The sequence below is a fragment of the Grampus griseus genome (genome assembly GCF_964374135.1).
Source record: "Grampus griseus genome assembly, chromosome: 12".
Classification (NCBI taxonomy): domain Eukaryota; kingdom Metazoa; phylum Chordata; class Mammalia; order Artiodactyla; family Delphinidae; genus Grampus; species Grampus griseus.
In genome coordinates, this window is record NC_139006.1 from 35508625 (window position 1) to 35532970 (window position 24346).

Genomic DNA, 24346 nt, shown 5'->3' on the forward strand with positions numbered 1-24346 from the left:
CTGTTCTTTTTGTTCCCCTTGGCTATGATTTCCTTCCCAGGGAAGACGATTGTCACACGGAAACCATGTCTTGGCCTCTCACACTCTTTGCTCTACGTAACTGGGCAGGTGGTGGTTCTGTGCCATCCTGAACTCACCATTCTGTCTCAGGAAGGGAGTCAGGGAAATGGCCTTGCTTGGATAAAATCATCTAATATTTCTCCTGTAAGGTGGTGGTTGTTCTGAGAGCTACTTTCTACTCTCCTGGGTGCTGGCTTATCTTCTCCCTTAGTGAAATCTGTCCCCTCCTGGGAAACTTCCTTCAAGCTTGTTAATAACCAGAGGTATTTTCTCAGGTGACAATCTCTTGTCCCATCTCCTTCCTCCAAGCCTCTTGTTCATGGTGGATCCCTGAACAGCAGATCCTGAGGAATTTCATCAAGAATTCTCATTTTTTTCCTTTCTGTCAGAGAAGTTTTTCCCATCCTGGGGGATTCTTTCTAAGGCCACTGGTAACAGCCACAGAGTGTGAGTGATCATTAAGATCAAGTGGAGAACTTTATTGTGGACTGGTGGCTGTGTGTGCCAACCCAACCATGGATGTGATCTTCCATTTGGAAAATCTTGGAAGTGAGGTGGAAGGCATCCAGCTTCACTGTCCTTTCATTTCAAATCCACTGTCAGTGAAGAAGATATCAGAAGTGACTCTGGTTCTTTGGAGGAGGGTTCTAGGTAATTGGAGGGCAAGTTAATTTCCTTTTTCCATTTTTTGTTCTTAAATGAAGTAGCTTTTAGTTTGGTCTCTTTTTTTCTTCTTCTTTCTTCCTCCCTCCTTCCTTCTTTCTTCTTTCTTTCCTCCCTCTCTCTCTCTTTCTCTCTTTCTTTCTTTCTTTCCTTCTCTCTGTTTCTCTCTCTCTCTTTCTTTCCCTCCCTCCCTCCCTTCCTTCCTTCCTTCCTTCCTTTCTTTTCTTATTTCTTTAACTGAAACTGAAGTTGGTGTCTAGGGAGAAAAATGACTTTCCTAAGATTACATACCTCACTAGGAACATAACTGAAACTAGAATCCACATCTCTGACTTGTGACCTACTCTGCCTGGACAGTGACCAGTAAGGTGATTGCAGACTTCTACCCATGACTTTGTTATAGATTCAAGTGGAAATTCGACTGTCCCTTCTTCATGCTGGCTCTACAACTTAGGAGTCATGGAAACTTGGGCAAGCCACTTAGCCATTCTAGATTTCAACTTTTCACCAGTAAAATATATATAATAATACCTTCCTGAAAATATTTATGAAATGTTCCACATTTTTTTTTTTTTTTTTTTTTTTTTGGTGGTACGCGGGCCTCTGGCCTCTCCTGTTGCAGAGCACAGGCTCCGGATGCGCAGGCTCAGTGGCCATGGCTAACGGGCCCAGCTGCTCCGCGGCATGTGGGATCTTCCCAGACTGGGGCACGAACCCGTGTCCTCTGCATCGGCAGGCGGACTCTCAACCACTGCGTCACCAAGGAAGCCCGAAATGTTCCACATTTTTAAGTGCACTAAAACAATGTAAGTTGTTGTTTGGTGGGAGTACCAGGACCCAAAAGATACTTCTGTTGTCATAACTGGAGTTCCAGCCTAAATTTTATTTGAAAATACAAATTTAAGATCGTCTCAGAAATTTTATCCAAGGCCCTTATATCTCACCTTCATTGTTGTCTCTTCTGAGATTTATTTTTCTCTTTGTATAACTTTCCTAATAATGGCTCAAAAATGCAAATGATTCTCTAATGAATCTATATTCCCTTGTGTCTCAGGGAAGATGGTAGCTCATTACCAAGCTGGAGCTAATTTCCTCATGCTAATAAAGCCACATCACATGGGTTTAGACATTTGTACTCATGAGAAGAGAACAGTTGACAGAACCTCAGTGCCCCGATGGTCTTCAATGGGCATTCCCCCAAGGACCAAAGAAACTCTATTAGTGAAGATTTAAAAACACAAGTGAGGCTGTCTAACCATAAGCCTTATTAAAAGGTGTGGATGAAATTCCTGAAAGAAATTCCATGCAACAGTCAAAGCTGACATAAAAAGAATAAGGTTCTACCTGGTCTGCTAAACCCAAGCCAATAGAGTCTTTCCCCAGTACCTGGAGACTTCACCCAAAACTGCAGCCAGAGCTGAGAATCAGCTTTACTCGGCGCCTTTAGGCCCTGTCTGCTCCTGAGCTACTGGTCACAGAAAGAGTGCCCGTACCTTTCTGGAGGGCAATTTGTTTACACTCTAATCTTACGTTTTTTTTTTTTTTTTGATAAAAATAAAACCACAGCATGTGACTCTAAAAAGGAAAGCACAAAAGAAAACCAAGTGGCAGCAGTCATGCAGATTACAGTTCAGACACAAGAGGGTCAAATGGCGAATCCAGAAGAATCAATCACTAAACGGGAGCAAACGCAGTGCTATTTCTGGGCTGTCAGGCATTGAGGGGAAAAACCAGTGTGCTTCTGGCTACATCCACTGAAATTCCTGCTACCTCACTTCACCTCATTTTATTCATCTCACATCACTTCTGTTTCCTGACAAGTTGTTCCTCATATTTACCGTTCACCTCAAGCCAACAGTTCCATCCTGTCTCTTACTAATCTTAGCAGATGTAAAATCCACTTCCACTGAGAAGCAAAAGACTACCTGAACTTCTTTTCTCTCAGCTTCAAAATTTTTACTCCCACCTGCCTTCCCCACAAAGAACACTTTGGTCAGTATTCTTTCTTTTTAATCCCTTTTCCTTTTCAAGGTGAGTTCTGCTCTCTGCTAGATCATAATCCATGTTTTTTTTGACCTCATCTAAATATTGCTTCAGAAATTAATTTCCTCTCTTGTTTGCATATACGATAATTTCCTTTCAACTAAATTTTTTCTCTTTTTAAAAGTAAAACCTTAATAAAAAAGATAGCTTTAAGAAAATTCTTGGCCATCGCAAATCATTCACTCTCTCCCTTCCTGCACTCTAAAACTTCACAAAACTGTAACCTATACATATTGCTTATGCTCCCTCATCCTCCACCTTAGATTCAGATCAAACTCATACTCCAGAATGAAAATGTTAAACCACGTGCAAAAGGAGTAATGCAACTGAAATCTGCATTTTGCACAATTGATCTCTATCAACATCTCCTTTGGTCTCTGCTAGACATCCACCTCTAGTCCTTGTGGTCCATTTTCCACATTGCTGCCTATGCTTGGCTGCATTTTAGCCTCTGAAATCCCAACTCTCTTCAGCATATTTCCCTTTCCTCTCACAGGACCTTGTCAGGTTACCTGTGCTGTAATCACTGGGCCAGTCTCAGAACCCACACCTGGCTTGACCAGTGTTGCCTGGAGTTCTGGGCTTTGCCCTCCCCCTCAAAGCACAGTTCATACAAAACTCTTTACTCAACAGTTAGCGATGATCTATTCATGAAATCTGATGGCTGTATTTTTCTCTATTCACCCTTCTTGTCTTCTCTGCCTTATTGGATGTTATTGACTACCTGCTTCTTGACTTTTGCCTTCTCTCCAACTCCATGACTGTGATGCTTCTATTTTTCTGACTTCCCCGTCATTGACTTCATCTCTGCCTTCCCAACCTCCCCCCAAATTTCCCTCAACTTCCTTTCTCCAGTCTTACTACATGTTTTCTCTAGAAGTTGTCATTTAGCTGATTAGCTCCAACTATTACTCCAAAGAATTCAGGCCTCCCTCTGATTTTTTTTTCATATTCTCTCATTTTTGGCCTATGATCCTCCTCAATCAGTTTCTTATACCTCACTCCCCCATCCATTCTTGCTGCCCAAGTCTAGTTCCGACTTTCCTCACTCCTCTTTGTAGTCCTGTTCCTAGAGGGTCATGTGACTTCTAATTGCTCTCCTCTTCAATTCGTCATGAAATGCAAATTAACTTCCCTAGATCTTGATTCCAGAACCTTTTCCTAAAAACACAAAATAACTTAACTGTTATATATCAAACTCCTTAAACTTCCATTTAAAATCCCTCACACTCTAATACTGCCTACTCTACTATTTATTATTTCGTAAATCCTTTGGCCAGTGGCCCTGTTCACGCCTGTTTCTTCACAGAAGAAATTTCATACATGTCGCCTAAATTAAATAGCTTCCCCTCATTTCTTGCTATTGAAGTCCTATCCATTGTTTAAATTCTAGGCCCAGTGCCACCTCTTTCCTGACACCGTTTTTAAGCACTTTGACTGAAATTGGTGGCTTTCCCCTTTGAACTCCTATAGTTCTTTGAATTATTAAATGGTCATTTATCATAACAAATCTTGACTTACAACTTTAATGTACATATGAACTCTCTTTTATTCTTCCAAATCTCCTGCAAAGTCTATCAAACTAACGTGGAAATTGTAGGGAATGATAAATACTTCTTAGAGGAATAGTAACTCCTTATTTTGGAATGTTTGGGTCATGTCTTCTCCAGAGATCAGATGCAGAAGGGAGAAAACATAAAAACTTTGTTATTTTTAAAAATCTCCATTTCTGTGAATCAGCATTAATTTATACTAGTTACTATACTTGCTTTGTATTTGGTTGCAATTCAAGATGGCAGTTAAGACTTGAAATGCCCACATGTCTCTGACACTGCTTACTTTCCTGGGGTAGTTCTGTTTAATCACTGTTTCCACCTGAGTTCTTATTTAAGGCACATCCTTCCTTCCTTCCTTCCTTCCTTCCTTCTTTCTTTTTGTTTGGCAGACATGGAGCTGGTGAAGAGCTTTCCCCTTTGCAGTATGTTTAACTATGTCGTTTACATTCTGAAAAGTAGCCTGGATGTTCTTTGGCCTGACTTTGGGTATGAACTCAGAACTTTGCTGTCTGCTCACACACTGTGTCTTTGGTTCTGGTAATGAATGGTATTGTGATGCTCTGAAAGAGCACCCAAAGCATTTTGTAATCATGTCCGTGTTTGTTTGGCGAGTATTTATTATTCTCACATTCTTTCAATATAAGCTTAAGAAGCAGAATAAACCTAAGCAATCTTGTTCAAAAGTTCAAGTGTTACAAGTTAATTATAACTATATTGGGAATATGTGGAACTAAGAGTTTTTGTTTATTTCTTTTTTGAACTTTAGTTTATTAATTTGTGCTGTTCTATAATTTGCTGCTTTGTATAGAACTCAGAACCAGTCTTGAGGAATTAGCATTCATAGAAATAGAAATTATTTTGGGTTCATCACATCTATAATCCTCATACAGTCTCCCACATAGACAAGACTCCAGTGTGACTTAGTTACTACTTGTCCCTTCCTGTTTTGCATTGCTGTAGTTACACTTCTATATGTATACAGTAGCAGTTGATTCATAGCATGTTGTCAGGAAGTTACTGCATGCTCATGACAGCAAGTAGGTATTTGAGAGGGAATAAGTCAGTGCATTTGGACGTGGGCAAGGATAGTTTACTGTCCTTATTAGCTGTTGCTTATTGTTGTTCTTCTTCTAAAATAAAACACCTTACTTCCAACTTCATTTCAAAAGGTTGTTTCTTTTGCACTGAGCAAATTTTCAAGACTAAACCATTCTGCCTATTGGATAGGCAGATTGATAATGAAGCATGAAAATAATGGAGCATGTGGGAATCCTACCATATTTTTGTAAGTCATATGTTTCATTTTATGAGTATTTTTGTGATTAAAAAATCCTGCTGGGCTTCCCTGGTGGTGCAGTGGTTGAGAGTCCGCCTGCCGATGCAGGGGACGCGGGTTCTGTGCCCCGGTCCGGGAAGATCCCACATGCCGGCGGAGCGGCTGGGCCCGTGAGCCATGGCCGCTGAGGCTGCGCGGCCGGAGCCTGTGCTCCGCAACGGGAGAGGCCACAGCAGTGAGAGGCCCGCGTACCACCCCCCCCCCAAAAAAAAAAAAGAATTAAAAAAATCCTGCTGATTATAGGAAATTTTAAAAGGATATAGATAATAGATACATAAAATTTAAAAATTACCCATTATTCACAATCTCAGTGTCCATAAATAGCCTTAGTCATAGTCATTGTTGGCATTTTGGTTATACTAATCAAATATACATATATAGATAGATAGATAGATATAGATAGATAGATAATGTGTATTTCTCCAAACTTCCCCAAGTCCTCCCTGGCTAAGAGGTACAAGTAAGGTCATTTGATCAGTTATGCTCAGTTTTGTGGCATCTCTCCCACCTGTACATCTTTAGGGACCAAGCCCTCTGTCCAGCAAGTCTTCCCTTTCTAGTATGCTCTAAAGTTTCTAGAGCATATTTCGTGTGCTCTGAGTGATTCACTGCCCTCACTGCTCTGGATTATGAGTGGGAGTCTTTAGGTATACATCCCCATGTCATTATGCTCAACACCTCCAGCTGTTAAAGGTACCATCATTCTGGAGAGGTCTCACAGCAGAGTTCTTTGCATTGCAATATATTACACAGGAAAGTCAACCCTCTTTATCTGTGGGAGAAGGCACATTTGATAAATGACCTTTTCTTCCCCATGGCAGTGAGGCCAGCAAGTTGTTCCACTGGGAACAGAATCAATTAACAGCCATCACTTGAAACTCAGAATTTCTTCTGCCCTCTTGTCTACATGTGATTTTTATTGATTTTATCTGAAATCTATTTGACATACTGTCTTAGTGGCCATAACCTTTATTTCCTGACATTTAGTTGCTTAGATGTGCCTCTGTTTCCACAGCCTAGATGCTAACTGCTTTGATTAACATTATGAATTCCTACATGAAGAAGCTCCTATTATGAAAGAAATATTAAGAACTTAGTGACAAACAAAGGCATAAGGCAATGCTGGTTGAATGATAAAATTAACAAAATTGTATATTTTCAGCAACTGGATAGAACTTTCTGTGCTTATTTTAATTGCCACAATCCTGTATAAACACGTATGTACATATTGGCTAGTAATAGTACTTGAGTAGGATCCCAAATTGATTGGATGACTAGGATGCTATTGATGAGACCACTGCCAGCTTAGAAGGAAATGTGTGCTGTGCTGAAGGACTTCATCACCTCCTGGTCCTGATTTTGTTCAAATTGAGAATAAAGATACCAGGGAACACTGGTCAAATTTGTGTATGCCATGAAGCTTCGATGAGTGGTTGATCCATACTGAAAAGGATGTTGTCACTAATCAAATAAATAAGCATAAATAATTGTCAAAGTCTAAGAGGATAACACTGGATAGGAATAAATTTCCTAGGCTATACTCCAAAGGGCAATTATACAGACACAGGTCAGAAGAAGTATAGGTTACCAGCAGAGCTTGTGGAGAAAGCCTAGGGTTTTAGTTGGCTCAAATATCTGCGGAAATAAAATGCTGCACTCACTGTCGTGACAGAATCTCTTGTCATCAGTGAAAGTATTTTCACTTTCAATCTCAAAGGAAATTACAACCAAGTTCGTGATGGAATAGTTAGAATACTGTGTTCTGATCTGGGCACTACAATTCAAGTGGGATGATGAAAGGCCGAAGAGACCAGAATGATGAACTAGCTTAAAACCAAGATATTAGAAAAACAACGGATGGCTCTGAGCTTGCAATAGTGAAAAAAAATTAGCGAAGACATTATAGCTGTCTTCAAACATCAGTCCATGCTGTGCTTATTCTGTATTGCTCCTGAGAGAACAGAGAGAGAGAATTAACATGTATTTAGTACCTACCATGTGCCCAATGTGAGTTAGTTAAACGTACATGTATACAATTTCATTAAAATTTCACAGTAACTTTATGAAGTAGAGTATATTACAATTGAGAATCCTGAGATGCAGAGAACTTTAGAAATTCTTCAAGGTAATATGCATAGTTAGGGAATACTGAGTTAGAGTTGTAGAATTGGGGTTCTGTGTCAGACACCCATGATTCTCTGAGAAAACAACTTCCCACCCTCCTCAATCCATGGGGTTTGGAAGCCTCTGAATTTCCTTCCTACCTCCAGGGGTGAGCATGTAGTCCTGTCCAGCTCAGTCAGAACATAGGGTTTCTGGTTCTCAATGACTCAATCCATGCACATGGGATCAATTCTAGGGCCTTTGATGAAGACATTCGGGAAGAATCATTCTTATTTTTCAGTGGGATTCATAAAGACTAAGATGTAAAATGTAAGCTGCTGGCAGACCTTTTGCCACCACTCGGCAAAGAATGGTGCCTGACAGCGATCACAAACACAAAAAAGCACAACTCACGGTGTCCTGCTAAGCACCTGAAATATATTTTTAAATTTAACCTTTACCAGGTATGTGAGGATGATTGCATTATTATCTTAATTTTGCAAGAGAAAAAGAAAAACAGGGTTATTAACAATATTGAGTTCGTAATGCTATTCCTAGCAGGCTCAGGATTCTCACCCCACTTTGTCACATTTCTTAGAAATCACTGAATAATGTTTCTTCGTTCACTTGAATTTTAAAAATCAAACTAAAACTAAGTACATGATGATTCTGCAGCTCTTTACCTATCAAATCTGATGTTAATTATGGAATTTCATGTTTGTGGGGGTAGATTACTAACAAATTTAGATGGGAATGCAAAGTTCAGTTACTCTTTAGAGGAGGTTTACATAAGAGTTCAAAGAGGCCATTTAAATCAACATTTTACTTTTTAATTTTACAGTCCTGCCTTCTTGTCTCTGTCGCTGAGAAAGCCAAAGAAAATTTCTTATTATTTGCTTTCTCTGCCTCTTGCAATGGAATGCATAACAGTTGGCTTTTTGATCATGACCTACTAGCAATTTATGAACACCTAAAGACTAACAACAGGTGTTGAACTATTGCGATTTGCTTGGGAATGGGAAAGAGTGCTAATTTTTCATAGATCAAAATGATTTCTGAAAGAAACTAACAATATTGTAAAGTAACTACTCCAATAAAAATTGATTTGATAAAAAAGATTTCTGAGCTTCTTTTCTAAGTCATAGCTCTGTAGTTAAGAGATTCCACATAGACAAGAAGAATTGTGTAAAATCCCGGTGAACAGAGTTCAGGACTCTCTTCTCTTGTGCAAAACTATGTCTCTCTAGATCAAGCTGAAACCCCTGCTTAATCCTTTTGAACCTTCAACTACTAGCAAAGAAGTACCCGAGGTCATTGTATAGTAAATGCAAAATATTATTGACTCTTTTTTTTCCACATGACACTAAAATCTAACTATCACTACTTTAGTAGCTTATAATTTGTCACATTTTGCCAAGTCTGGTGTCTTTCTCTTAAAAAAAAACCAATATATTTTAATATTATGTGGTAGTGAGTTTCTGCATTGACAGTCCATTCATCTGCAAGACATTAACTTTCCCGGCTTTCTCAACAGAGCAGTTGAAGTTGAATTCATTAAAAAATAACAATAATGAGAGCATATGAACCTTAAAGATAGATGATATTTAAATATATGACTTTATTATTCATATAGCTCTAGAAAAGATAGAAATATATTATGCACAGATAATTGATTTAGAATGGAAATATGCTATGATAATCTAGTTCTCATAATCATTACATTTACATTTCCTTCCCTCCTGCTCCTGCCAGATCCAATGCATAGGGGAGTATTGTCAATTGTCCAATCATATTTGAAGTATGACTACTTTTCATAAATGCTTGTTGCCCTATTTCCAACACTCAACAGCTAGGCTACTATCATAGTCTTTGAACTAGTCTCCTGCCTTCTTCAATGGACCTCCTATATTTCATTCTTCATACAGTAGCCAGAGAGATGTTAAAAAAATAAATTGGGTTATATTAAAACCCTGTTTAAAATCCTTTTGGGATCCCTATGGCACTTGTGATAAAATTCTAAGTCTCCTTACCCTGTCTCCAAGGTCCTATGTGGTCTTGGCTCTTTCTGACTCTTCAGCTACATGATGTGTTTCTCTTCTCCTTGCTCAGCATGTTCCAGCCATAATAGCTTTCTTTCTTCTCCTCAAACAGACCAAGTTCATTAATGCCTCAGGGCACTTCCATCTGCTGCCTCCTCTTCCTGGGATTCTCTTTTATTAGATCTTTTCATGGTTGGCTCCTTATCATTCAGATCACAACTTCTATAGCATCTCATAAATGACAGCTTTCCTGACTGTCCAGCCAAAGCAGCCAATTCTAGTCTCAGCACCCTGTTCAGTTTTACAGCAATCATCACTTCCTATATTTTCTCATTAATTTGTTTGTTGTTTGTCTTCCCTCACTAGAATATAAGTTTCCCAACAACCTAGAAGACTGTCTGAAATATGAGGCTCTCAACATATGTTTGATAAGTGAAAGAGTTCAATTGTATTTCAGTTAGGAGAAAAATGCTTAGAAATACTACAAAAAGCAGCACAATATAAATATTGTATATTATTTCAATGAGGCATAATAGTATAAGTGTAGTAAAAAAAAGGTTAAGAAGGAATATAATAAAATGTTATCCTTGATTATTTATAAGCTAGGGTTTTTTTCTTTTACATTTATCATCAAAATTTTAACATTTATCTCTATTATAATAAGAAAAAAAAGTTTAAAAAGAAACTAAAACACTGGCAGAAACTTTACAAACTAAGAGTGGCTTCCTCTGGATGGATTATGTTCAAATTTTTCTTCCTCTTCAGTTTTTACTATGCTTTTCAAATCTCCAACAGAAGGCATGGCTAAATTCTATAATCAGTCAACAATTAACCTTTATTAAAAAGTATTGGTATCCAGATAGCTTATAAGGAAAAGCCATCTTAATTTAATGACTATGACAATGTTACATAATTACGGAGTTGTCTAGGAATACTAGTATCTATTGATACACATAGAGGTGCATTAAAAAGGGCTGCAAATTCTTTGACACTCCTAGAGTAATGGGGTCTGTTTCCCTTCTCCTTGAACCTGTGACTTTTTTGATGATGGAGTATGATAGAATTGATACTATGCCAATTTCAAGCTTGCCTTTAACAGGACTGCAATGTCTTCCTTGTTATCTTGAGCCGCTGAGGCCATCATGTGCTAGTTATCTGTAGAGAACACATGGAGGAAAAGGAAGACCCCCAGCTATCACCCAGCTATTGCAGCCCCCAGTCACTCAAGTCATCCCAGGTGAAGCCCCAGAAATCATGGAACAGAGAGAAGCACTGAATGAATTCCTGACTTATGAAATCAAGAGATAAAATAATAATAAATTGTTATTTAAAGAACTAAGCTTTGAGTGATGTGTTATGTAGCATTAGCTAAAGAGGTTAAGGTCCAGCCATGAATAATGATAGAGATATCACATAAACCCAAGCAATCTAACTTCAGTATATACTTATAAAACTGATACAACAGAAGTCCAAGAAGTCTAAGGAGAAAGAGAAAAAGGATAAAAGATGGGGAAGCATTGATAAAATTTATTCAAAATCATGAGAAAATCAACTTAAAGAAGTTTATGGACCATCTAAGAAACAATATTAGGAAAGAGATCAAGAGGATTACCTTAAGTTTATTTATATCTTGATATAGACAAAGGGGAAATTTTAAAGGTTTTTTTTTTTTTTTTGAGAATTCTGGGTGATTGGATCATCTTTGTTACCTATTTATAGCATCCCCCTCATTAAGAAAACTCCTGGAAAATATTCGAAACTAGGAAAAAAAAGGTTTAAGTTATTTCTGGGTTAACCAGGAAGGGCAAATGTTGCATTCTTCTCTAAAGTCATTTTTGATGTTCAAGATATTTAATTAAATAGATGTATGCAAGTGAAACAGAGAGCGATGAGTACGTCAAACCTACAGAACTTCAGGGAAAAAAAACAAAAATATATATCAAGGACCTCAATTTCTATCTGAAAAAGGGAGGAAGATAAGAGTCAAGTCCAAGGCAAGCAAAAAGAAATAACAAAGATGAGAGAAGAAATCAATGAAATATAAAATAGGGGGGGAAAGCCAAAAAAGAGAAAACCAATGAAACCCAAAACTGGTTCTTTGAGAAGTTCGAATTGATAAACCTCTGCAAAGACCCCAGGCATACGAGAGAGAGAGAGAGAGAGAGAAGAAGGAAGAAGGAAGAAGGAAGAAGAAAAAGGAGGAGGAGGAGGAGGAGGAGAAAAGAAGAAGAGGAAGGAGAAGGAGAAGAAGGAGATGGAGAAGAAGGAGAAGGAAGGGGGAGGGGGGAGGGGAAGAGGGAGGGAGGGAAGGAGGAGCGGAAGGGGGAGAAGGAGGAGGAGGGGTAGGAAAAGGAGGAGGAGAAGAAGAAGAGACAGAGGACAGAAGATGGGGGAGGGGGAGATGGAGAGAAAGGGAGAGGGAGAGGGATGAGACAAATTCCCAAAATCAGAAGTGAGAGAGGTGATATCGGTACAGATTCTACGGGTATTAAAAGGATAGTAAAGGAATATTATGAACAACTGTTTGTTGATAAATGCAATTAAACAACTTAGATGAACTACAGAAGTTTACCAACATTAATTCAAGAAAAAAATGAATAATCTTAGCTGCCCTGTACCTATTAATAGAATTGTTTATAGTTAAAATCCTTCCCACAAAAACAAACAAACAATCCTCTAGGCTCAGAAGACTTCGTTAGTAAATCAAACATTCAAGTGAAAATAATATTAATTCTGCCCTAAGTCTTGCAGAAAATTAAGGAAGATGAAATACTTCTCAACTTATTCCATGAGGACAGAATTACCCTGATACCCAAACCATAATGGGAGAGATTGGAAAAGAAAACTACAGAACAATTTTCCTCCTGAATATAGATGAAAAATTTCCTAACAAAAACTTAGCAAATCAAATCCAACATTATACAAAGAATACATCATGACCAAATGGGTTTTATCCAGGATTGCAAGGTTAGTTTAACATTTGAAAATAAATCAGTGTAACTCAGCATAATGAGAAACTACAAAAGAAAATTAATATGATTATTTCATGTTGTTTTCTAAAATAATTTAACAAAATCCAACATCTACTATGATCAAAAACTGTCAGGAAACTAGGAATAGAATGGAACTTTCTCAGCCTGATAAAGAATGTCTATGAAAATTCACAACTAACATTTTATTTAATGGGTAAAGTCCAAATGTTTTCTCTCTAAAATCAGAAGGTAAAGAAGTCCTCTCTCACCACTTTTATCCATCATTTTACTGGAGGTTCTAGCTAGTGCAAAAAATCAGGAAAAAAAATAAAAGAATTCATATTGTTACTGAGTCTAAGCTAGTACTGCTCCCTGCACCACAGGCCAATAAATCAAAAGAAAAGTTGCTGGGAAAAGGAATAGTGACTTTATTTGGAAAGCCAGCAGACCAAGAAGATGGTGGACTAGTGTCTCAGAGAACATAATATTAATTAACTATAAATCAATTGTTCTACATAACTTAATTTTACAGTAAACACAACTATTCATATAATTCAGTGTTAAATACTTGTTTTGAATGTAATTTTATAGTTTTCTATTCTAAAACAATATATTTTTATAGAAACAGCTATACATTTGAGAGTACTAATATATCATGTACTAGTATACATGGGGCAGAAGGACCTTTCTTGCTTACTCTGTTCTCATTATGTGCCATGGTTAATGTTTTCTGATAAGACTATTGAATATACAGTAAACAATGAGATTTTGATTAACTCATTCATTTTTAATCAGTTTCTTCTGCTTTTTGTTGAGTGCAGTATAGCCCTAGCAAAACAGACCACCTTTCTGTTTTTTCTCTTTTCTCCCCTTCCTTTTCTAGATAGAATGAGTGATGTAGAGACTTGTACAATTTTATGCCATATTTTATATTTTAAAAATGACTTTTATATGACGAAAAGGTTGATGGCTGAACTTTACCACCCAGTATGTTGGCTTTGAGGCTCATTAAAATCTGGTGGTTTCTGAATTAACTTGTGAGTCCCTACAGTGATGGAAATTGCTTCTTTCCAGTATTATTGACTGACAGAGCAGGTGAGAACTTGTTTGCATCCTTTGAACAAGTTCATTAGTTTCCTATAATGGCTGTTACAGGTAAACACTGTACTATTTAATTAGTAGACTCTCTTTGGTGAGCTTATAACAATTACAGGACCTTTTTTCTTCCGTTCGTGTTCAGGGCACACATTTTTTTATGGCCAATCTGACTCATCTTCAGTCAATAATTGTATGCCTGACAGCTACCATTAATAACTATTAAAAAAATAAAGCAACTGCCTATATTTTTTTCATGCTCTAAAAATAATATTCCATCAATCTTCAAGGTTAACTGCCTGGGCTGCAAAAGTTTTAAGCTTCTTCAATCCAAGTCTTCAAGTTGATACCACTTTCTCTGAATCTTACATGCCATTGCCTAATAAATTGAAGCAACATGTGTTGAAAATCTCTACTGAACACATACATGTGTTCCACTGACAAAAACCTGGTACTAGTGGACATTCAATTTTAACATATGTTGAATACCTGCTATCAGCTTGTCCGAAGAGATACTAAAGAGATAGTCTCTGACTTAAAATAATTCCCAGTGTAGTGGAGGAAATAGATAGGCATTCAACCATAGTACATTCTTAAAATTTCAAAATTAGTGTGATGAGACTCAGAGGAGTGAGGCTCAGAGTGATATTGTACATTGGTTGGTGAGACTTTAAAGTAGTTCTTGTCTACTGCTTATAAAAGGAAGGATGTCAACGAAAGAGCCTCACAGCATTGAAAAGGGAGACTGAAGAAAGAAGATGGCAGTATTTAAAAGCAGTGCTTTGTATGAACCTTTAGTAAGATGGAGAAATATCTAAAGAGGATTTTAAGATAGTTTTACTTCATGATGCTTCCTCCTAAAAAAATAAATATCTAAATTATATTTTAAGGCTTCTTGTGTTGGACTTGTATCTCGTTTGAATGTTTCCTATGCTCAGATTGGCCACTTTAGACTTAGCTCTAATTGGTGTTCATTTTAGGGAACACCATATTGGATTTTAGACATAAGGCAAAGACTCAGTGACATTTTAAGTAAAATCATTACCCTAGAAACTGAGCTCGAAGCACACCTTTGCAATGGCCACTCAAATGTTGGAATTACAGTGCAAGGGGTTGGGTATTAACAGGATAAGAGGTGTAGTTAGTATTTGAAATAACCCAAACCAATGAAAATGACATAGGATTCTCTGGGATTAGAATTATAATTTTGGAAGAATTTTCTCTTCAAGACTTGGTTGTCCTAGAGGCAGAACTAAATTTATTCAGAATTGTATCAACTCACTAAATTAAGGGAGCCTAAGAAATTTATTTGTAAAGTTGTAAGTTGAAAAGTGTTTTTTATCCAATAATATTAGACACATTTCCTAGGAAATCAGGTCTTCCTGAACAAAGAGTAAAGGGCAGTGTTTCAGTTGAAGAGTTTTACTTGCTCAGCCATCAGTGCGTGAATCCTCAGGAAATGGCAACTCCTGGGAAATTCTAAGGCAAGCATGATTTGGAATTACTGGTATAGGTTGTTTGCTTGTGGAGAAAAACAAGACTGTGCTAAAGACCTCTAAAGGAGGGATCTCAAACTCAACACCAACATTGGCCAATGTCAGTTAACGTAGCAGGCAGGTGTTTCAAAAGACGGAACTGGAGAGCACAGGCCCTGTCCCTCCAAAGTGTTCAGCCACTATTTGGGTCTAGTGGATTTTACTGCCATACTGGAGCTGGGACCTAATTGTTGCCACATCCTCCAAATTTTAAAGAGCAGCTAAAATCCATCATTTTAAAAGTATTAAATCTCCAATTTTAAAATATATAAAGAGATTTATATATAAATATTTAAATATAAAAGTATTTAAACAAGTGAAGAATGTGATCTGTGTTTAGCATATTATTGATTATCATTATTAGGACCAACAGAAGACATCTGAAGACCAAATCTTGCAGACCATTAGTATATACAGTCTATCCTCATTGTTTGTGGAAATATTCCATAAATTTCATAGTTGATAATTCATTTACTGGCTAAAATTTATTTGTAACCTAAAATAAATACTGCAACACTTTCATGGTCATTTGTGAACATGCACAGAGTGGTGAAAAATTTGAGATGCCAGATGTATGCATCTGACAGGGCAATACTCTGCCTTCATGCACACCTCTTCCCTCTTTTGAGCTGAGTCCTCTTCAGAGCCCAGTTTTCCTGTTGTTTCAGTGTCCATAGTGGCTACCCTTTTTGGGAACATCTAAACAAGTGCTCCCACTGTTGACCTTGTTATACTTCACACAACACATGGGATTTTCCTGGGACTATGAACTGGGTCAGTTAACTCTGCAGTGCTTCTCATCTTGTCATGTTATGCTAGCAATAATTATTATTATTTAAGTTCTGCAATGAATTCAGTTATAGTTGTCTTTATTTTTTCTACAAATTAAAAAAAAAACATTTTATTTTTGGTAGCACCGCACGGCATGTGGGATCTTAGTTCCCCAACCAGGGATCCAACTTGTGCCCCCTGCAGTGGAAGCATGGAGTCTTAACAACTGGACTGCCAGGGAAGTCCCTATAGTTGTCTTTATACTATGTACTTACTCCACTGCTATCTTCTTCCCATTATATTTCAATTTTACTGTGGCCTCTGTGATGAGAAAACCATTATAAATAAATACACTTATTTTCTTAGTCCTCCTCTGTCCTCTTTAACCCTTTGGCAGAAAGGAAATCCAATGCTCCCCCAAGGTACAATCTCCTAGGGAGCCAGCACTCCTGAGTTCTGGTTTATTATTTCTCCCCATACTCTATGTACCACCAAGAGGCAGCCATTCTCTTAGCACTCCATCGTTGCTCTTAGGTTCTATACGTTCTCCTGTGTGCAAAATCTTATCCTCTTATGAGGCCCATGCCATGCACCATACTTCCATCTTCCACTCTGTTTTTGTCGTCTTCTGATTTAATGGCTACTTTCATAAATCATAGAGGCTTTTGGCCTTTGCTTCTTTGTCTTCCTTCTTCTAACCACTGTTCTCTTTTTCTCTACTCCATGTCCTCCATATATCCTGGGATATTTGAAAGTCCACGTGGAAGATCCTTCTAATGCTATAACTTCAACGTTTTGTGACCTCCTCAATATATGCTATGGTGTCCTGTTTAAGAAATCCATTTCTTTCCCAAGGTCATAGCATTTTTTCTTCTATTATCTTATAATATTTTATAATTTTGCCTTTCATATTTAGATCTTCATTACACTAGAATTAAATTTTATCTATTTTGAGAGGTAGGAGTCTAATTTCATTTCTCTATAGGTAGACTCCTAATTGCTGCTCCATTTATTGAAAAATAGATCTTTCCCCAAAGATCTGAAATTCCAGCTCTGCGATAAAGCACATTCCACTGACTATGGGTAAGTCTGTTTCTTGGATCTTTGTTTTATCGCATTGTTTATGCATATCTATGCTTGTATTAATACCACACTGTCTTAGTTATCATAGCGTATGGCACAGCATTATGTTGATATCTGTTAAGACAATTCTCACTACCTTGTTATTTAACAAACTTTAAAAAAAAATTAGGCCCTTTGCTCTACCGTATCAATTTAAAAATCAGCTTTCCAGACTTCATAAACAACCTGTTGAGATCTGTTGAGATTTTACTGGAATGGCATTGAAACTGTAGATCAGTTTGGGGAGAGTTGACATCTTTATTATGCTGAGACTCTCAGTCTGTAAACATGGTATATGGTTCTCTTAAATGCCTATCAATAAAGAGATTGGGATTGACATATATACACTAATATGTATAAATAGATAACTGATAAGAACCTGCTTATAAAAAACAAAGTAAATAAAATTCAAAAAAATTGTACTCTAATGTCTTTAATGTGATGTCTGAGTTATATTCCTCTTATATCTTAATAATTTTTTATTGTTCTGCCTTTTCTCTCTCTCTCTCCCTCTTTCAAGACTTGCCAGAGATTTGTCAATTTTTTTTCTATTTCTTTTTTTTTTTTTGGTCTTTTTATAGAATTGACATTTTGCTTTGGTAATTTTATTTATTCTATGTTTGTTTTCTGTTAATCTAATAAAGAGTGCAGAATACACAAGCATACACAGGACGTTCGTATCTTTACTTGCATTTTTTTTTTTTTATCGATGTACTTTCAAAGAGCAAATTTTTTAAAATTTAGATTCAGTTCATGTTCCCAATTATTTTGAAGGTTTTGCTTCTTGTTACCTAGCTAAGGAATCTTTGCTTGCTCCAAGACTGAAGTATTTTCTCCTAGGTATTCTAAAAGTTTTGGAGTTTTAGCTTGTATGTTTAATGTACGTATAATGCATTGTGATTTAATTTTCTTATACAGTGTAAGATAAGAGTCAAGTTTAATTATTTTTTTCTATATGCATCATGTGTTATTCAGGGACTGTGTGGTACAAGGACTATCATTTCCCAATGCACAATTTCTAGTTTCTTTAGAGTGTTCATTGATTTAGATACTTATCTTCATAGCAATACTGTACAGTATTGATTCCTATAATTTTAAATTAAATTTTGAAGTCAGGATCGAACTTTGTTCCTCTTTTTCAAAGTTTATTTACCTATTTTATGTTCTTTGCATTTCAATTTAAATTTTAGAATTAGCTTGTTAATCTCTATGAAAAGCTTCATGAAGTTTCGATTGGAATTGTGTGAAATCTATAGATCAATTTGGGGAAAATTGTATAAGAGTGGAATTATTCATGACGCTTTTCCTATTATGCCTATTCCTGTAAATCATTAAATGTATTTAATGTATTTAATATTATGTATTTAATATTTAATATTTAATGTATTTAATTTAATATTTAATGTATTTAATATTACTGTTTTAAATTCCTGGTATTTGTTCTGTGTGCACAGATATACACAAATTCCTTATATTTGGGCCTTGTGCTGTGTTTGCTACAGGGCTTGGTGAAAGCTACCGTGTTTGCTACTGGGCATTGTTAGAGAGTGAATGCTTAACTGTGGAACACCATGCAGTTGCCCATGCAGCGTAAGTTTTCTGTCATGAACTGGATGTTATCTTACTCAGTAAGCCATACAGGTGGGTATAAGCAGTAGCAATTTATCACCAACTGGAAAGGCTGTATGAAAGGCAATGAACTCAGAACTACATTATGCGATGGGTGCCTCAGACTCCTACAGTACCATTCCTGTTACATTGCCTCCTCTCTCTCAGTCTGTCATAGGAAGTAGCTTATGACCAGGTAACAGAAGAAGAAAAAACTCGGTATAGTTTGAAAATAAGTAGGTCTGCAAGAAATGCTGGTACCAACTGAAAGTGGGTGACTACAGCATTGTAGCTCAACTCAGACATGATGCTGAAGGATAGCAGTAAAGGAAACATTTTCCCATTGGCCAAAATTTGTTTGGTTAGATTATCTGGAGTGAGTTGCCAGAATATATATCTACAACGTTTTGAGGGAAGTTGCTAAGACTTTGACTGATGTCAACCAAAGAAAAAAAAAAAAAACAACAATACAGAAGGCTGCAAGTAAGAAAAGAATTTATTTGGAGTCTTAAGAATTGCAATTTGGGAGACACAGATCCAGGTAAAACTGAAAACGTGTTCCAGGGAAGAGATAGAGTCAGGGCTTATAAATTGCAAAAACCATGAGGCTCTACTCTGACACAAGAAAGGAAATATTTGTCCTTAAGAGATGACTGTCCCGTGTTGTTTTGGGGTAAGGGTCTGATAAGCAGATAAGCTACCTTGAGTTATCTTAGTATAAGGGTCCGATGAGTGTCTTGAGTTTCTGGAACATTGTGCAGATGTTCTGGCTGCCTGCCATAAGAAGATAAGTGATCAGAAGGTCAGATTCCATCCTGCTGAGATGTGCATAAGTCACACTGCCTCAGTGGTCTCCAGGCTCCATTTCAGAGCACTCTCTTAGCATTTTGATTTTCCTTTTGCACTGGATGGTCGGGAACTTGGAAGGAACAGGATTGTAAGATGGGTAAAAAGGAAGTCTAGGGGAGAAGCAGGTAGATAGATGGGTCACTTGGAGTCGGCACAGTGTGAAGATATTTGTGCCTCATGTGAATACCAAAAAAGGGTATCTTAAGGAGGCTGTTAATAATTAAAAGGCCAAAATGAAGCACTCTGAGGATGTCAACCACTTTCATCAGCCAACCCAATGTTTGCATAATAGGCTCATGAATGATGTGTCACGGTGGCAGTGATGCATGAGATCTACAGCACAGTCTTCCTTTTCCTTTACCTGACCTGGCTACCACTACTGATGAGTGTCTACCTTGCTAACAGTAAATGCTATTGAGCCCCTAATATGGCACTGTTCCCAGGGGTACCAGCCAGCCACCTGGTGGGTGATTGATTACACTGATTCATCCTCACTGGGAGAGACAACGTATCCTGCAGGTGGATCTGTCTTCCCTGCCACAATGCTTCTGCTAGCACCACATCCATGTGCTCACTGAAGGCCCTGGCCACCATCCGAGTGTTCCATAGAGTATTGCTGCTGATCAAGGGGTTTATATCATAGCAGAGAAAGTGCCAAGGGAATGTGTTACTACCTCAAATTACCTGGGCAAACAAACATAGGGAAAGACATTAAATTTTATGTCTAGAAAGAACTTCTTTTTGTGACTCGCTTTGTCTCCTTAAGCAATTCACTGAACCACTCTGGGGTCAATGTCAATTTATTTATACTCAAAATTAGGTAAATAATGCCTACACTCATGATAAGTGAAATGTGCCTAGCACATAGGTACACAGTAGTTGCTGGCTGAGTAGAGAATGTAAGCTTTTAAACCTTCAGTTTATGATATTGACTGTAACAGTGTATTTCCTGTGGGATCAATACGTTACTGATGTCAGATGCCCTCCAGCTTGCTGTCCAAGCCTAGGAAATGCCTCCATCTGACTCATCACTGCTCTGTATTGTTTTCAGCATGTTGTTCAGGTCAGGTGACAGAGGAAACAACATTAGTTCCAAAATCTTAATCCTCTGATTGGCATATAATTTTTTATCCTGGAAAGAATTTTTCATATAATTGGTGCTAGACTGTACTTTGGGACTGGGATGTTGTGATTTATAACAAGAAAAATTTATACTTGGACTTTGACCCCATTCTATTTTAGAGCATAGAGCTCTAAAACCTTGTAATCTCCTGTGATGGGAGCCATAAAGGTGTCTTATGTTGTTAATGAGGTGACTTATGGAAAGCCCTCAGGTAACGAATGCTGCCTTGTTGCCGGGGGAACCAACCCTGTAATCAGACAGCTGAAACTTTCAGAATCTCCCGTGCCCCTGCACATAACCTCTGGGAGGGGGAGAGGGGCTGAGGTGCAATCAGTCACCAATGGCCAATGATTTAGTCAGTCATGACTGTGTAATAAAGCCTCCATGAAAACCCAAAAGGATAGGGTTCAGAGATTCTGTGTTGGTGAACTCATGGAGATGCCAGGAGAGTGACGAGCCCTGGCAAGACAGGGAAGCTCCACACGCCTCCCCGCATACCTTGCCCTACACATGTCTTCCATCTGGATGTTCATCTGTGTCCTTTATCATATCCTTTTATTATAAACTGGTAAATGTAAGTAAATGTGTCCTTGAGTTTGAGTTGCTTTAGCTAATTAAATGAATCCAAAGGGGGAGGAGGTCATGGGAACCTCTGTTTTAGAGCCAGTTAGTCAGAAGTACAGTTTACAGCCTGGACTTGAAACTAGCATCCGAAATCCAAGGAGGGGGATCCTTGCAACCTTCAGTGTATAGCCGATTGGTCAGATGCACAGGTGTTAACTTAGGCTTGCGATTGGCCCCTGGGGTAGAGGGTGATCTTGTGAGACTGAGCCCGTAACCTGTGGAACAGATGCTATTTCCTGGTAGATAGTGTCAACACTGTGTTGAATTGTAGGAAACCCAGCTGGTGTCCTAAGCATTTCTTGGTGGTGTGGGGGGAAAGCCACCCCCTACGCACATTGGAATTGGTCTCTGATCCATTTTAGCAACCAAAAGAATAATTAAACCACTCCTTTGCAAGCTAAATTCAGATATTCTCTGCTAGAGTTCTCTTTGGACCTAGATGTAAATATTTCAAATAAATACTGAATACATATATGTGTGTATAGGTGTATATGTATTTATATATAATTAATACATATTTGATCAATTATGTATTGATATATATTTGATCAGTTGATAATATAATTGATAATTATAATTAATAATGTTATGTATGTGCATATTTAAACATATTATATGTAATATATAGTTGATATAAGTATATGAATATCAATATAAGTATATGAAATCTCAAAGTACACAGTCAAACGTACTACTATATGTGGACTTTTGGGGGCCTTAATGGTCTAGACTGGCAGCCGTTTTATACTGATCAAGTATATTTTGGCTTCTGACATTTCCCTTGGTAATGGGGAGACATTCTGTGCCTCTTACAGCTATAGATGAAAGCAAAAATACAAAAACTCTCAATATACATGTTCTATTCATAAGGACCATAGAGACAAAAGAGCTATTATTTAGTAGTAGTGTTTGATACATAGAGCAGACAGAAGGTGTATTTGACATGACATTGGCCCTTTTTTAAAGCACTGATGTCTTTTAGGCAGGTAACATACCCTTAACTTGTGTGCATTAGGCTAAATCTTTTAATAATTATTGATACAAATGTAAGTAAATTTGAGTTTCATGAATTTTTTCCCCTCATCTAAATGTCTGAAGTACTTTTCAAGTATGTGTCCTTTAATAATTTTTCAGGGGAGTACAAAACAGGAATAAGTATAAATATGTATACTGATAAATACGTATAAATAAGTATAATATATAAATATAAATAAGTATACAGTAAGTATAAATGTGTATAATTAAGTTGAACTCTACAGAGCGTAAATTAATTAAAATTATTTTAAAGTAGTTTGGCAAACTGGTAACTATAACAAATGATAATTCAAAAATAAAATGTTATTAACAAACCATAATTTTTAATAATATCAAATTTGTTCATATTTATTTAAAATCATATTTTATATAAAAATGAGAAAATCATTCTTAGGAGGTGTCTTTGCTACTTACCACAAATATTTCAAGGTTTGGTGATCTACCATAAGTACTGTGCTTCAGATATCTTCACCAACAGAAAAAGCTTTAGACTTGAATTTGGAGATTTATTTCTAATTCCAGGGTTACAGGGACACTTGGACAAATAACAATCTTCCTGGACTTCTTTATTCTTATTTAAAAGCTGAAGGAGTTACATTAAATGAGTTTTAAAGACCCATTTAGCTCTAAAAATGAAAATTATCTGATAAAAAAGTATTTCAGAGTTATGTAGCTCAAGCTAGGAAAAATTGTTCTTAGGAAAATATTGTTTGCATATCTGAATCGACTACTTGCTTGTAAATTTCACTAGTGTAAGATTGTGACATATTTATCTAAGTATGCCAGTGATAAACATGATATTTTATATATATCCGGTGTTCAGTAATTGTGGAATAAATAATTAATGTCATTGCAGGAAAATTAAAACCAGAAAGTAATGTTTTTGTTGTGCCTGTCTAAAAGCCTAATCTTTTTATTTAAAAAGGAAACCTAGGTGAAAACACACACACACACACACACACACACACACACACACACACACACATTTTGTTAAGACTTACAGGATAATGTGAAAAGTTTCAGATGGCAATTGTTAAGTGAAATCATAAAGGCTGTGACATTATAAGTGGTGCAAACATTCAATTAAAACTATAAAACCCAAAATTATAAGATCATGTGTAATATATTTAAAGTAGCAATGTCTTCTAGCTTAATGAAGATTCTTCTTACATTATTAATGAGCTAGACCTTTAGAACCACTTGGCAAGACAGTTTTATTGCTTGCTAATTAGGCTCCACATTTTAAAGACACACTTTCATATAAAATAGAAAAACTCAACTTTTCAGGTATTTGAAAAACAAAGCTAAGTATTTGCCGATTTAGTTATCTTTTTATCCTCCCCACTGCAAGCTAGTTTTCTTGCAATTTACAGATAATGCTGAAAATCAATTTTACCCAAATGTTTTCTTATAAAAAAGCTTTAATTTGGGCCTTTTGTTATGAATGTACATAGTCACTTTTCTTAATACTTCAGTGCTACTGAAATTATGTAATATACTTCCTGTTCTGTTGGAGAGTTGAAACACTAAACATTACATATTTTTGCAGGAAAATATGTCCCATGGTTTTAGGATCAATTTTGATTGGATACCTAATACCAGTTAGGATTTGGTATTGCTGTCTTTCAGGCCCCATTTCCCATTATCGTGATTTAAAAGGTCTCTTCTCTCAGAGAACAATGGCATCTATTAACATGTGGGTCTTCCCTGCTAACTTCAACCAAGTTGACTTATCAGCAGGTATTTCTACATTTTCCTGTCTCGCTGAAGTCACTGACTCTCTGATGGACTTGACAAGAGAACTGGGTATTA